The following is a 14,062-nucleotide window of genomic DNA, read 5'->3' as shown; positions in this document are numbered from 1 at the left end:
GCGGGCATAGGGGTTTGTGGGGGTGGGGGCTAGGAGGGTCTCAGAAAAGGGGGCCGAGCCCTGAAGCAGGCAGGTGACAGTTGGGGAGGGCTAGGGGATGCTGTGGGTTGGAATGATGGCTGTATCACTTCCGAGCTTGGGGCCTGGAGGGGGCAGTCACTGGTGGTGCACCGAAGAGGTTGTAGAATGCGGTGGGGATCTCCACTACGCTTATTAAAAAGGCCACTTTGGGGGGTAGTCCAGAGCCCTGAGGAGAGGAGAGAGGGCTCCCAGGAAGAGTTTGGGCCAGGGTCTCGGGTGTGGTTTAGGTTCATGGCATGGCACGGAAGGAAAAGACTTGGGACTTCTGGGTGGTGGGAAGTTAAGCTCACCTTAGAAGATGGGGAGCTGGTAAGGATTCAGTTCTCCTTTTCCGGCTCTACAAATAGTGTTCCTAAGAGCTCAGGGATTGTCCACCTACTAATACTGAGATCTTTTAATACTAAGATCCTTTAATACTAACATCTTTTAATACTAAGATCTTTTAACATGAAGATTCTTTAATGCTAATATCTTTTCAACGGAAACCTTTCCCCACACCCTTGACTACTGCATGATGTAGGGTGGTGCACTCTAATGCGGAATCCAATTTATGCTTCAGATGAGTGGCTTTGTATCAGAGACTTCTCTATCTGTATATTGACTTAAAGGCTTTAATTGTCTCTGCTCTACAACACAGCAAAGACCGGGGGTTCTCTCTCTGATTTTCCCATCAGCATTGAAGAGGCCTCCCGATCCCATCCTCTTTTCTCAGTGAAGTCTATTTCCTTAATTACGCCCTGGTCTCGCTCAGGACCCAGAATTACTAGCCATGTTGGTTCATGGCAAGTGGCTCTTTTATGTATTATTGCTGTACTGGCCAAGAGTTGGTTTAAAGCCTTTCATCACGGTAAAAAAAAAATATATATATATATACATATATATATATATAGATAGATAGATGACTGGATAAAGAAGATATGGCACATATACATTATGGTATACTACTCAGCCATAAGAAATTATGACATCGGACCATTTACAACAAAATGGTGACATCTTTATAACATTATACAAAGTGAAATAAGTCAATCAGAAAAAACCAAGAACTGCATGATTCCATACATTGGTGGGACATAAAAACGAAACTAAGAGACAAGAACAAATGTGTGGTGGTTACGAATGGCGCGGGGGGGAGGAACAGAAAGAGGGGAAGGGGCACAGAGGAAACTAGATAGAAGGTGATGGAAGAAACGTGACTTCGGGTAATGGGTATGCAACATAATTAAATGACAAGATAACCTGAACATATTTTCCTTGAATATATGTACCTTGATTTATTGATATCACCCCATTAAAATTAATAAAAATTTATTTATTATAAGAAAAAGATCGAGGTTAGTCATCTTTTGTGGGTGATTGAGGAGTATGCTAGATTTTGCGCAGTTTTGTTTGGTTGAGTCCTCCTCAGCCCCCGACTGCAATAGATAATGTGGATATGAGTAGAATTAGGTCTAGGTTAATAACAGGGCTGATTACATCAAGGACTGACGGTGGTGGAGGTTTTTATCATGGAAGTAAAATCAGGCCAGATGAAAGGGAGATGCTTGTGTAACTTCTGGGACTCAGAAGTGAAAGGGGGCCAGGCCTATTTTTATGGCTAGGGCTAAGCTCGTGATGATTGATACTGTTGGGTTATTAGTTTTGTGAATGTTCATTGGCCTGAGTATAATAAGTTGATAATAATAGCCAACATAAGGAGCACAGAGGCAGTGGCTTCTGTTAAGAAATATTTAGTGGCGCCTTCTACTGACTGAGGATTATATTGTCTTATTAATACTGAAATGATAGCCAGCATGTTCATTTCAAAGCCCATTCAAACCATTAGTCAGTGGGAGCCTATTATTACAATTGTTGTGCGTAATACAACTGTCAATACAGTCATTTTAAAGAAAAGGAGATTTATTAGTACTGGCCCCCTGTGTAAAAAGTTTGGGGACCCCTGGCATAAGGCTTAGTTTAAGACTAATGCATTCCCACTCTATTAATACTAAGATCTCTTAACATTAAGATCTTTTAATACTAAGATCCTTTAATACTAAGATCTTTTAATACTAAGACCTATTTTGGGGGGGCGGTGAAGGGCCGCAGGGGAGGCGAGCTGGGGTGTGCGGGGGGGCGGTCATGGCGCTGGAGGGGGCACGAAATGGCGGGGGTAGCTTGGGGTTCGGCCTGGGGCGATTGTGGGGTTCGGGGACTTACCCTGGTGCCGTCAAACGGGGGTGGGGCTTTGGCAGCCAGGTTGAGGGGGTAAGGGCGGCCAGGCCCGGGCAGAGGGCATTTGGAGGACGGAGGGTGTTAATGGAATCAGGAAGGGGTGTCTGGAAACAAAGGGGTGTTTACGAGCCGACAGGACGGCTGTGGGGGACCTGGCCGGGACTGTAGGGCTGGCCGGGGCGGTTGATGGGTTCGGGGCTTCGGGACTTACCCTGGTGCCGTCAAACGGGGGTGGGGCGTTGGCAGCCAGGTTGAGGGGGTAAGGGCGGGCCAGGCCCGGGCAGAGGACATTTGGAGGACGGAGGGTGTTAATGGAATCAGGACGGGGCTTCTGGAGACAAAGGGGTGTTTACAAGCCGACAGGACGGCTGTGGGGGACCTGGATGGGACTGTAGGGCTGGCCGGGGCGGTTGTGGGGTTCGGGGCGTCGGGACTTACCCTGGTGCCGTCAAACGGGGGTGGGGCGGTGGCAGCCAGGTTGAGGGGGAAGGGCGGGCCAGGCCCGGGCAGAGGGCATTTGGAGGACGGCGGGTGTTATGGCATCAGGAGGGTTGCGTCTGGAAACAAAGGGGTGTTTACAAGCCGACAGGACGGCTGTGGGGGACCCGGCCGGGACTGTGGGCGCTGGTGTGGTGGTTGGGGGAGGGAGAGGACAATTTGTGCGGGCATAGGGGTTTGTGGGGGTGGGGGCTAGGAGGGTCTCAGAAAAGGGGGCCGAGCCCTGAAGCAGGCAGGTGACAGTTGGGGAGGGCTAGGGGATGCTGTGGGTTGGAATGATGGCTGTATCACTTCCGAGCTTGGGGCCTGGAGGGGGCAGTCACTGGTGGTCCACCGAAGAGGTTGTAGAATGCGGTGGGGATCTCCACTACGCTTATTAAAAAGGCCACTTTGGGGGGTAGTCCAGAGCCCTGAGGAGAGGAGAGAGGGCTCCCAGGAAGAGTTTGGGCCAGGGTCTCGGGTGTGGTTTAGGTTCATGGCATGGCACGGAAGGAAAAGACTTGGGACTTCTGGGTGGTGGGAAGTTAAGCTCACCTTAGAAGATGGGGAGCTGGTAAGGATTCAGTTCTCCTTTTCCGGCTCTAAAAATAGTGTTCCTAAGAGCTCAGGGATTGTCCACCTACTAATACTGAGATCTTTTAATACTAAGATCCTTTAATACTAACATCTTTTAATACTAACATCTTTTAACATGAAGATTCTTTAATGCTAATATCTTTTCAACGGAAACCTTTTCCCCACACCCTTGACTACTGCATGATGTAGGGTGGTGCACTCTAATGCGGAATCCAATTTATGCTTCAGATGAGTGGCTTTGTATCAGAGACTTCTCTATCTGTATATTGACTTAAAGGCTTTAATTGTCTCTGCTCTACAACACAGCAAAGACCGGGGGTTCTCTCTCTGATTTTCCCATCAGCATTGAAGAGGCCTCCCGATCCCATCCTCTTTTCTCAGTGAAGTCTATTTCCTTAATTACGCCCCGGTCTCGCTCAGGACCCAGAATTACTAGCCATGTTGGTTCATGGCAAGTGGCTCTTTTTATGTATTATTGCTGTACTGGCCAAGAGTTGGTTTAAAGCCTTTCATCACGGTAAAAAAAAAATATATATATATATATATATAGATGACTGGATAAAGAAGATATGGCACATATACATTATGGTATACTACTCAGCCATAAGAAATTATGACATCGGATCATTTACAACAAAATGGTGACATCTTTATAACATTATACAAAGTGAAATAAGTAAATCAGAAAAAACCAAGAACTGCATGATTCCATACATTGGTGGGACATAAAAACGAAACTAAGAGACAAGAACAAGTGTGTGGTGGTTACGAAGGGGGGGGGGGAGGAACAGAAAGAGGGGAAGGGGCACAAAGAAAACTAGATAGAAGGTGATGGAAGAAACGTGACTTCGGGTAATGGGTATGCAACATAATTAAATGACAAGATAACCTGAACGTATTTTCCTTGAATATATGTACCTTGATTTATTGATATCACCCCATTAAAATTAATAAAAATTTATTTATTATAAGAAAAAGATCGAGGTTAGTCATCTTTTGTGGGTGATTGAGGAGTATGCTAGATTTTGCGCAGTTTTGTTTGGTTGAGTCCTCCTCAGCCCCCGACTGCAATAGATAATGTGGATATGAGTAGAATTAGGTCTAGGTTAATAACAGGGCTGATTACATCAAGGACTGACGGTGGTGGAGGTTTTTATCATGGAAGTAAAATCAGGCCAGATGAAAGGGAGATGCTTGTGTAACTTCTGGGACTCAGAAGTGAAAGGGGGCCAGGCCTATTTTTATGGCTAGGGCTAAGCTCGTGATGATTGATACTGTTGGGTTTATTAGTTTTGTGAATGTTCATTGGCCTGAGTATAATAAGTTGATAATAATAGCCAACATAAGGAGCACAGAGGCAGTGGCTTCTGTTAAGAAATATTTAGTGGCGCCTTCTACTGACTGAGGATTATATTGTCTTATTAATACTGAAATGATAGCCAGCATGTTCATTTCAAAGCCCATTCAAACCATTAGTCAGTGGGAGCCTATTATTACAATTGTTGTGCGTAATACAACTGTCAATACAGTCATTTTAAAGAAAAGGAGATTTATTAGTACTGGCCCCCTGTGTAAAAAGTTTGGGGACCCCTGGCATAAGGCTTAGTTTAAGACTAATGCATTCCCACTCCATTAATACTAAGATCTCTTAACATTAAGATCTTTTAATACTAAGATCCTTTAATACTAAGATCTTTTAATACTAAGACCTATTTTGGGGGGGCGGTGAAGGGCCGCAGGGGAGGCGAGCTGGGGTGTGCGGGGGGGGCGGTCAGGGCGCTGGAGGGAGGCACGAAATGGCGGGGGTAGCTTGGGGTTCGGCCTGGGGCGATTGTGGGGTTCGGGGACTTACCCTGGTGCCGTCAAACGGGGGTGGGGCTTTGGCAGCCAGGTTGAGGGGGTACGGGCGGGCCAGGCCCGGGCAGAGGCATTTGAAGGACGGCGGGTGTTATGGAATCAGGAGGGGGCGTCAGGATACAAAGGGGTGTTTACAAGCCAACAGGAAGGCTGTGGCGGACCTGGTCGGACTGTAGGGGCTGGCCTGGGGTGATTGTGGGGTTCGGGGTGTCGGGGACTTACCCTGGCGCCGTCAAACGGGGGTGGGGCGTTGGCAGCCAGGTTGAGGGGGTAAGGGCGGGCCAGGCCCGGGCAGAGGGCATTTGGAGGTCGGCGGGGTGTTATGGATTCAGGAGGGTTGCGTCTGGAAACAAAGGGGTGTTTACAAGCCGACAGGACGGCTGTGGGGGACCTGGCCGGGACTCTAGGGGCTGGCCTAGAGCGATTGTGGGTTCGGGGGGTCGGGGACTTACCCTGGTGCCGTCAAACGGGGGTGGGGCGTTGGCAGCCAGGTTGAGGGGGTAAGGGCGGGCCAGGCCCGGGCAGAGGGCATTTAGAGGACGGAGGGTGTTATGGAATCAGGAGGGGGCGTCTGGAAACAAAGGGGTGTTTACAAGCCGACAGGACGGCTGTGGGGGACCTGGCCGGGACTCTAGGGGCTGGCCGGGCGGTTGTGGGGTTCGGGGCGTCGGGACTTACCCTGGTGCCGTCAAACGGGGGTGGGGCGTTGGCAGCCAGGTTGAGGGGGTAAGGGCGGGCCAGGCCCGGGCAGAGGGCATTTGGAGGACGGCGGGTGTTATGGCATCAGGAGGGTTGCGTCTGGAAACAAAGGGGTGTTTACAAGCCGACAGGACGGCTGTGGGGGACCCGGCCGGGACTGTGGGCGCTGGTGTGGTGGTTGGGGGAGGGAGAGGACAATTTGTGCGGGCATAGGGGTTTGTGGGGGTGGGGGCTAGGAGGGTCTCAGAAAAGGGGGCCGAGCCCTGAAGCAGGCAGGTGACAGTTGGGGAGGGCTAGGGGATGCTGTGGGTTGGAATGATGGCTGTATCACTTCCGAGCTTGGGGCCTGGAGGGGGCAGTCACTGGTGGTCCACCGAAGAGGTTGTAGAATGCGGTGGGGATCTCCACTACGCTTATTAAAAAGGCCACTTTGGGGGGGTAGTCCAGAGCCCTGAGGAGAGGAGAGAGGGCTCCCAGGAAGAGTTTGGGCCAGGGTCTCGGGTGTGGTTTAGGTTCATGGCATGGCACGGAAGGAAAAGACTTGGGACTTCTGGGTGGTGGGAAGTTAAGCTCACCTTAGAAGATGGGGAGCTGGTAAGGATTCAGTTCTCCTTTTCCGGCTCTAAAAATAGTGTTCCTAAGAGCTCAGGGATTGTCCACCTACTAATACTGAGATCTTTTAATACTAAGATCCTTTAATACTAACATCTTTCAATACTAAGATCTTTTAACATGAAGATTCTTTAATGCTAATATCTTTTCAACGTAAACCCTTTCCCCACACCCTTGACTACTGCATGATGTAGGGTGGTGCACTCTAATGCGGAATCCAATTTATGCTTCAGATGAGTGGCTTTGTATCAGAGACTTCTCTATCTGTATATTGACTTAAAGGCTTTAATTGTCTCTGCTCTACAACACAGCAAAGACCGGGGGTTCTCTCTCTGATTTTCCCATCAGAATTGAAGAGGCCTCCCGATCCCATCCTCTTTTCTCAGTGAAGTCTATTTCCTTAATTACGCCCCGGTCTCCCTCAGGACCCAGAATTACTAGCCATGTTGGTTCATGGCAAGTGGCTCTTTTATGTATTATTGCTGTACTGGCCAAGAGTTGGTTTAAAGCCTTTCATCACGGTAAAAAAAAATATATATATATACATATATATATATATAGATAGATAGATGACTGGATAAAGAAGATATGGCACATATACATTATGGTATACTACTCAGCCATAAGAAATTATGACATCGGATCATTTACAACAAAATGGTGACATCTTTATAACATTATACAAAGTGAAATAAGTAAATCAGAAAAAACCAAGAACTGCATGATTCCATACATTGGTGGGACATAAAAACGAAACTAAGAGACAAGAACAAGTGTGTGGTGGTTACGAATGTGGGGGGAGGAACAGAAAGAGGGGAAGGGGCACAGAGGAAACTAGATAGAAGGTGATGGAAGAAACGTGACTTTGGGTAATGGGTATGCAACATAATTAAATGACAAGATAACCTGAACATATTTTCCTTGAATATATGTACCTTGATTTATTGATATCACCCCATTAAAATTAATAAAAATTTATTTATTATAAGAAAAAGATCGAGGTTAGTCATCTTTTGTGGGTGATTGAGGAGTATGCTAGATTTTGCGCAGTTCTGTTTGGTTGAGTCCTCCTCAGCCCCCGACTGCAATAGATAATGTGGATATGAGTAGAATTGGGCTCTAGGTTAATAACAGGGCTGATTACATCAAGGACTGACGGTGGTGGAGGTTTTTATCATGGAAGTAAAATCAGGCCAGATGAAAGGGAGATGCTTGTGTAACTTCTGGGACTCAGAAGTGAAAGGGGGCCAGGCCTATTTTTATGGCTAGGGCTAAGCTCGTGATGATTGATACTGTTGGGTTTATTAGTTTTGTGAATGTTCATTGGCCTGAGTATAAGAAGTTGATAATAATAGCCAACATAAGGAGCACAGAGGCAGTGGCTTCTGTTAAGAAATATTTAGTGGCGCCTTCTACTGACTGAGGATTATATTGTCTTATTAATACTGAAATGATAGCCAGCATGTTCATTTCAAAGCCCATTCAAACCATTAGTCAGTGGGAGCCTATTATTACAATTGTTGTGCGTAATACAACTGTCAATACAGTCATTTTAAAGAAAAGGAGATTTATTAGTACTGGCCCCCTGTGTAAAAAGTTTGGGGACCCCTGGCATAAGGCTTAGTTTAAGACTAATGCATTCCCACTCCATTAATACTAAGATCTCTTAACATTAAGATCTTTTCATACTAAGATCCTTTAATACTAAGGTCTTTTAATACTAAGACCTATTTTGGGGGGGCGGTGAAGGGCCGCAGGGGAGGCGAGCTGGGGTGTGCGGGGGGGCGGTCAGGGCGCTGGAGGGGGCACGAAATGGCGGGGGTAGCTTGGGGTTCGGCCTGGGGCGATTGTGGGGTTCGGGGACTTACCCTGGTGCCGTCAAACGGGGGTGGGGCTTCGGCAGCCAGGTTGAGGGGGTACGGGCGGGCCAGGCCCGCATTTGAAGGACGGCGGGTGTTATGGAATCAGGAGGGGGCGTCTGGATACAAAGGGGTGTTTACAAGCCAAAAGGACGGCTGTGGCGGACCTGGTCGGACTGTAGAAGCTGGCCTGGGGCGATTGTCGGGTTCGGGGGGTCGGGACTTACCCTGGCTCCGTCAAACGTGGGTGGGGCGTTCGGCAGCCAGGTTGAGGGGGTAAGGGCGGGCCAGGCCCGGGCAGAGGGCATTTGGAGGACGGCGGGTGTTATGGATTCAGGAGGGTTGCGTCTGGAAACAAAGGGGTGTTTACAAGCCTGACAGGACGGCTGTGGGGGACCTGGCCGGGACTGTAGGGGCTGGCCTAGAGCGATTGTGGGGTTCTGGGCGTCGGGACTTACCCTGGTGCCGTCAAACGGGGGTGGGGCGTTGGCAGCCAGGTTGAGGGGGTAAGGGCGGGCCAGGCCCGGGCAGAGGGCATTTGAGGACGGCGGGTGTTATGGATTCAGGAGGGGGCGTCTGGAAACAAAGGGGTGTTTACAAGCCGACAGGACGGCTGTGGGGGACCTGGCCGGGACTCTAGGGGCTGGCTTGGAGGGATTGTGGGGTTCGGGGGTCGGGGACTTACCCTGGTGCCGTCAAACGGGGGTGGGGCGTTGGCAGCCAGGTTGAGGGGGTAAGGGTGGGCCAGGCCCGGGCAGAGGGCATTTGGAGGACGGAGGGTGTTAATGGAATCAGGAAGGGGCGTCTGGAAACAAAGGGGTGTTTACAAGCCGACAGGACGGCTGTGGGGGACCTGGCCGGGACTGTAGGGCTGGCCGGGGCGCTTGGGGGGTTCGGGGCGTCGGGACTTACCCTGGTGCCGTCAAACGGGGTGGGGCGTTGGCAGCCAGGTTGAGGGGGTAAGGGCGGGCCAGGCCCGGGCAGAGGGCATTTGGAGGACGGAGGGTGTTAATGGAATCAGGAAGGGCGTCTGGAAACAAAGGGGTGTTTACAAGCCGACAGGACGGCTGTGGGGGACCTGGCCGGGGCGGTTGTGGGGTTCGGGGCGTCGGGACTTACCCTGGTGCCGTCAAACGGGGGTGGGGCGTTGGCAGCCAGGTTGAGGGGGTAAGGGCGGGCCAGGCCCGGGCAGAGGGCATTTGGAGGACGGAGGGTGTTATGGATCAGGAGGGGGCGTCTGGAAACAAAGGGGTGTTTACAAGCCGACAGGACGGCTGTGGGGGACCCGGCCGGGACTGTGGGCGCTGGTGTGGTGGTTGGGGGATGGAGAGGACAATTTGCGCGGGCAAAGGGGTTTGTGGGGGTGGGGGCTAGGAGGGTCTCAGAAAAGGGGGCCGAGCCCTGAAGCAGGCAGGTGACAGTTGGGGAGGGCTGGCAATGCTGTGGGTTGGAATGATGGCTGTATCACTTCCGAGCTTGGGGCCTGGAGGGGGCAGTCACTGGTGGTGCACCGAAGAGGTTGTAGAATGCGGTGGGGATCTCCACTACGCTCATTAAAAAGGCCACTTTGGGGGGTAGTCCAGAGCCCTGAGGAGAGGAGAGAGGGCTCCCAGGAAGAGTTTGGGCCAGGGTCTCGGGTGTGGTTTAGGTTCATGGCATGGCACGGAAGGAAAAGACTTGGGACTTCTGGGTGGTGGGAAGTTAAGCTCACCTTAGAAGATGGGGAGCTGGTAAGGATTCAGTTCTCCTTTTCTGGCTCTACAAATAGTGTTCCTAAGAGCTCAGGGATTGTCCACCTACTAATACTGAGATCTTTTAATACTAAGATCCTTTAATACTAACATCTTTCAATACTAAGATCTTTTAACATGAAGATTCTTTAATGCTAATATCTTTTCAGCGTAAACCCTTTCCCCACACCCTTGACTACTGCATGATGTAGGGTGGTGCACTCTAATGCGGAATCCAATTTATGCTTCAGATGAGTGGCTTTGTATCAGAGACTTCTCTATCTGTATATTGACTTCAAGGCTTTAATTGTCTCTGCTCTACAACACAGCAAAGACCGGGGGTTTTCTCTCTGATTTTCCCATCAGAATTGAAGAGGCCTCCCGATCCCATTCTCTTTTCTCAGTGAAGTCTATTTCCTTAATTACGCCCCGGTCTCCCTCAGGACCCAGAATTACTAGCCATGTTGGTTCATGGCAAGTGGCTCCCGAACAGAAACCTAGGTATGAAAGAACTAAACTCAAGGCAGGTGACGGAACTCTCCAAGGGCGCACAGTGAGTAAAGAAAGTTTTGGGGGAGATTACAGTCAGGAGTAATAAATTATGGGACAATTAGGGTCAAAAGCAGGGGGCCTTTCTGTAATAAGAGTTATGCAGCTAGAATGCTTTTTACAATATATTCAAGATGTATGCCCCTGGTTTCTGAAGGAGAGAATGGTTAGTTCTGCTACAGGGGAGCAAGTAGGTAAAGTTCTGAAAAGGCAATGGTGTGAAGATACTGTGGCAGGTGGTCCTGTACTTTGCGGTTTGGGGGCTAAGGAACGTGGGACAGTGTGGCTGCTCCTAGTTCTCTCCAGGTGCTTGGTCTGCCACTCAGCTAAAATTGAGGTAGAAGAGAAGTCTTGTCATGGTCTTCCTGAGATGCCAGTTACAGCAACTATGGAATTTAAGAACGGTTAGGACACTCAGCTATTCAAGTTATAGCTTTTCCTGTTATTGTCTGACTTTCTTTAATGTGTTAGCAACAATCCTCCAAACTGTTATTTTGTTTCTCTCCCTTTCTTGGCCTAGAAATTTAGGCAAGGGACCACTGGTGGATTTCACTATAAAATTTCTCAAGCTGCTGCTGAAAGCAAATTTTCTCAGGAAGATTTTGTTGAATCCCATCCTTCGGTTTCTCTCAGAAAATGCCCTGACTAAAATCTGACAAGTATCTTTCTAATCTGGCACTGCGGTGAAATTTCAGTTTCTCTCTAATTTGTCTGGTTCATCTAATTCTTGTTTCTGTTTAGTCGTTGTTTAATGTTGTCTAAAATGTGTTGTTTTTAAGGCCTGAATTGAGTTCTTGCATGTAAAAATTGGAAATGCCAGCTCTAATGTTGAAAAAATAATTTTACAACTTATATGGAGCGCTCATTAAAATTTAAAGAGAACAGAATGTAGATTCTTATGATTTACTAATTTGGTTAGTGCATTATGAGGCATGTTCAAAGTTAGGAGCCAAACAGCAATTCAAATATTAGGATTAATCAAAGTTATATGTTATACTTGTTTTTCTGTGTGTAAATTGTATTGTTTATGTGTAAGGTTATACTCAGGTAGGTAAAACAAAGGAATTGAGCAGAATGAAGCAGGGCACTGATAAGTCATTTTAAGAATTTGTCTCAAGCTGCTTCAGGCAGTTAGAAGAATACTGTAAGGAAGCTAATTCTGTTTCTCAGGCCACACCCTGCAAAAGGGGCCCTAAAAAAATTAGGAATTTAGCTCCTCTGATTTTGCCTATTGAAATTAAAAGATAGGAAAGAAATGCCCTGAAATGGAGCTAATAATACAAGGGAATGAGTTCACAAGACTCTTAGATACAGAAGCTAATGTATCTGTTTTTGCTGAGCAATATTAGCATTCTTTCTACCCCACTTATAAAGCAGTCTCTGAGCTGTGAGGCATAGGACAAAGTAAGTCCCCACAACAAAGCTCTAGTTTTTTGCAATGGGAAGATAAAAAAGGTTATACTGGACTTTCTCAGCCTTATGTGCTCCCTGGATATCCACTTAATTTGTGGGGTAGAGATGTTTTTTTTAAAAAAATATAGGAGCATTGTCAGTGTTCCTATTTCACAACATTAGTCAGTGTTCAAATGATCAGGGTTTTTTGCCCACTAAGGGATTAGGGAAAGAATAGCGGGGCATTCTCACCACCATAGACACTTGTAATACCAGACATAATAATAATATTAGACACCTAATACCAGAAGGCATGGATTAGGGTATGAAAATTTAGCATAGGGGCCTTGGTAACTCCTGCTACCCCAATAATGCATTGTACAGACATAATTACTTGGAAATCAGATGATGGTCTATGGGTAGACCAACGGCCCTTCTCTCAGGAGAAATTTAGGGCAGCTGCTCAATTGCTAGAAGAGCAGTTACAGCTTGGGCACTGTCAAACTTCTAATAGCCTATGAAATATGCCTATATTTGTTACTAAAAGAAAACCAGAGCCTGACCTGTGGTGGCGCAGTGGATAAAGCGTTGACCTGGAAATGCTGAGGTCGCCGGTTCGAAACCCTGGGCTTGCCTGGTCAAGGCACATATGGGAGTTGATGCTTCCAGCTCCTCCCCCCTTCTCTCTCTCTGTCTCTCCTCTCTCTCTCTCTCTCTCTCTGTCTCTCCCTCTCCTCTCTAAAATGAGTAAATAAATAAATAAAGTTATCAACTGTAATTAAAAGATTTAAAAAAAAAAAAAGAAAACCAGAGCCTCTGGCAATGGGCAAGGAGGAACCTGATTGGTAGTGCTGCTCTTATATCAGGGGCAAATCAGGTATTCAGCCCTAGTACATCCTAGTTTGATGCCTGTCTTGGTGGCCAGAGCTGTTTCATGCCTAGGGCACATAAAAAAAAGAAGAAGAAGAAATTAGGAAACTGGAGGTTATTACAAGATTTGAGAACAATAAATAAGACTATGAAGTTATAAGTCTTATCCAGCTAGGACTCCCTTCTCCTACTGCCATTACATGGAATTTTCACCTTATAATTGTTGACTTGAAGGATTGTTTTTGACTATCCTTCAAGCCCTCATGTTTCAAGCATTTTACATTCAGTGTTCCTTCATTAAATTTCCAGGCTCCCGAGGCCCTGGCCGGTTGACTCAGTGGTAGAGCATTTGCCTGCTGTGCAGGAGTCCGGGTTCGATTCCCGGCCAGGGCACACCGGAGAAGCGCCCATTTGCTTCTCCACCCCTCCCCCTCTCCTTCCTCTCTGTCTCTCTCTTCCCCTCCCATGGCCAAGGCTCCATTGGAGCAAAGTTTGCCCAGGTGCTGAGGATGGCTCTGTGGCCTCTGCCTGAGGCGCTAGAATGGCTCTGGTTGTGGCAGAGCAATGCCCCAGATGGGCAGAGCATCCCCCCCCCCCCCGTGGGTATGCTGGGTGGATCCTGGTCTGGCGCATGCGGTAGTCTGTCTGACTGCCTCCCCGTTTTTAACTTCAGAAAAATACAAAAAAAAATAAAAAATTTCCAGGCTCCCGTGGAGTGATACCAGTGGAACGTTTTCGCTCAAGGTATGGCTGACAGTCCTACCTTATGCCAAAAATATGTTGCTCAAGCTATCTCTCCAGTATGACGGCACCACCCTGAGGAGTACATAATTCATTATACGGATGATATTCTTATTGCTCATGCAGGTAAAGACAGTGTGCTGACCATTTTACAACAACTAGAATACTTTTTGAAAGAATCGGGACTTTATATATCTCCGGAAAAGGTACAGCAATCTTTTCTTTCTCTCATCTAGGACAAATTATTGAGGGACAACAAATTCCTCCACAAAAATTGGAAATCAGGACAGATCATTTGCAAACTTTTACTGATTTTCAGAAATTGTCAGGAGACATTAACTGCCTTAGACCTTCCTTGAAATGAACTACCAAGGAACTGAAACC

At 47.8% G+C, this 14,062-nt stretch overlaps 2 non-coding genes across 2 annotated transcripts; both read left to right on the top strand.

The window, feature by feature from the left end:
- The first annotated feature begins 12,878 nt into the window (after positions 1 to 12,878).
- Positions 12,879 to 13,018, top strand: LOC136389923 (small nucleolar RNA SNORA48). Its single transcript, XR_010748470.1, has one exon. It is a non-coding gene; the product is annotated as a small nucleolar RNA SNORA48 (small nucleolar RNA).
- Positions 13,019 to 13,255: 237 nt separating this feature from the next.
- Positions 13,256 to 13,330, top strand: TRNAS-GCU (transfer RNA serine (anticodon GCU)). Its single transcript has one exon. It is a non-coding gene; the product is annotated as a tRNA-Ser (tRNA).
- Positions 13,331 to 14,062: the final 732 nt, after the last annotated feature.

The sequence above is a fragment of the Saccopteryx leptura genome, chromosome 1, assembly GCF_036850995.1.
Source record: "Saccopteryx leptura isolate mSacLep1 chromosome 1, mSacLep1_pri_phased_curated, whole genome shotgun sequence".
Taxonomy (NCBI): Eukaryota; Metazoa; Chordata; class Mammalia; order Chiroptera; family Emballonuridae; genus Saccopteryx; species Saccopteryx leptura.
This window is presented reverse-complemented; position numbering and strand designations above follow the sequence as displayed.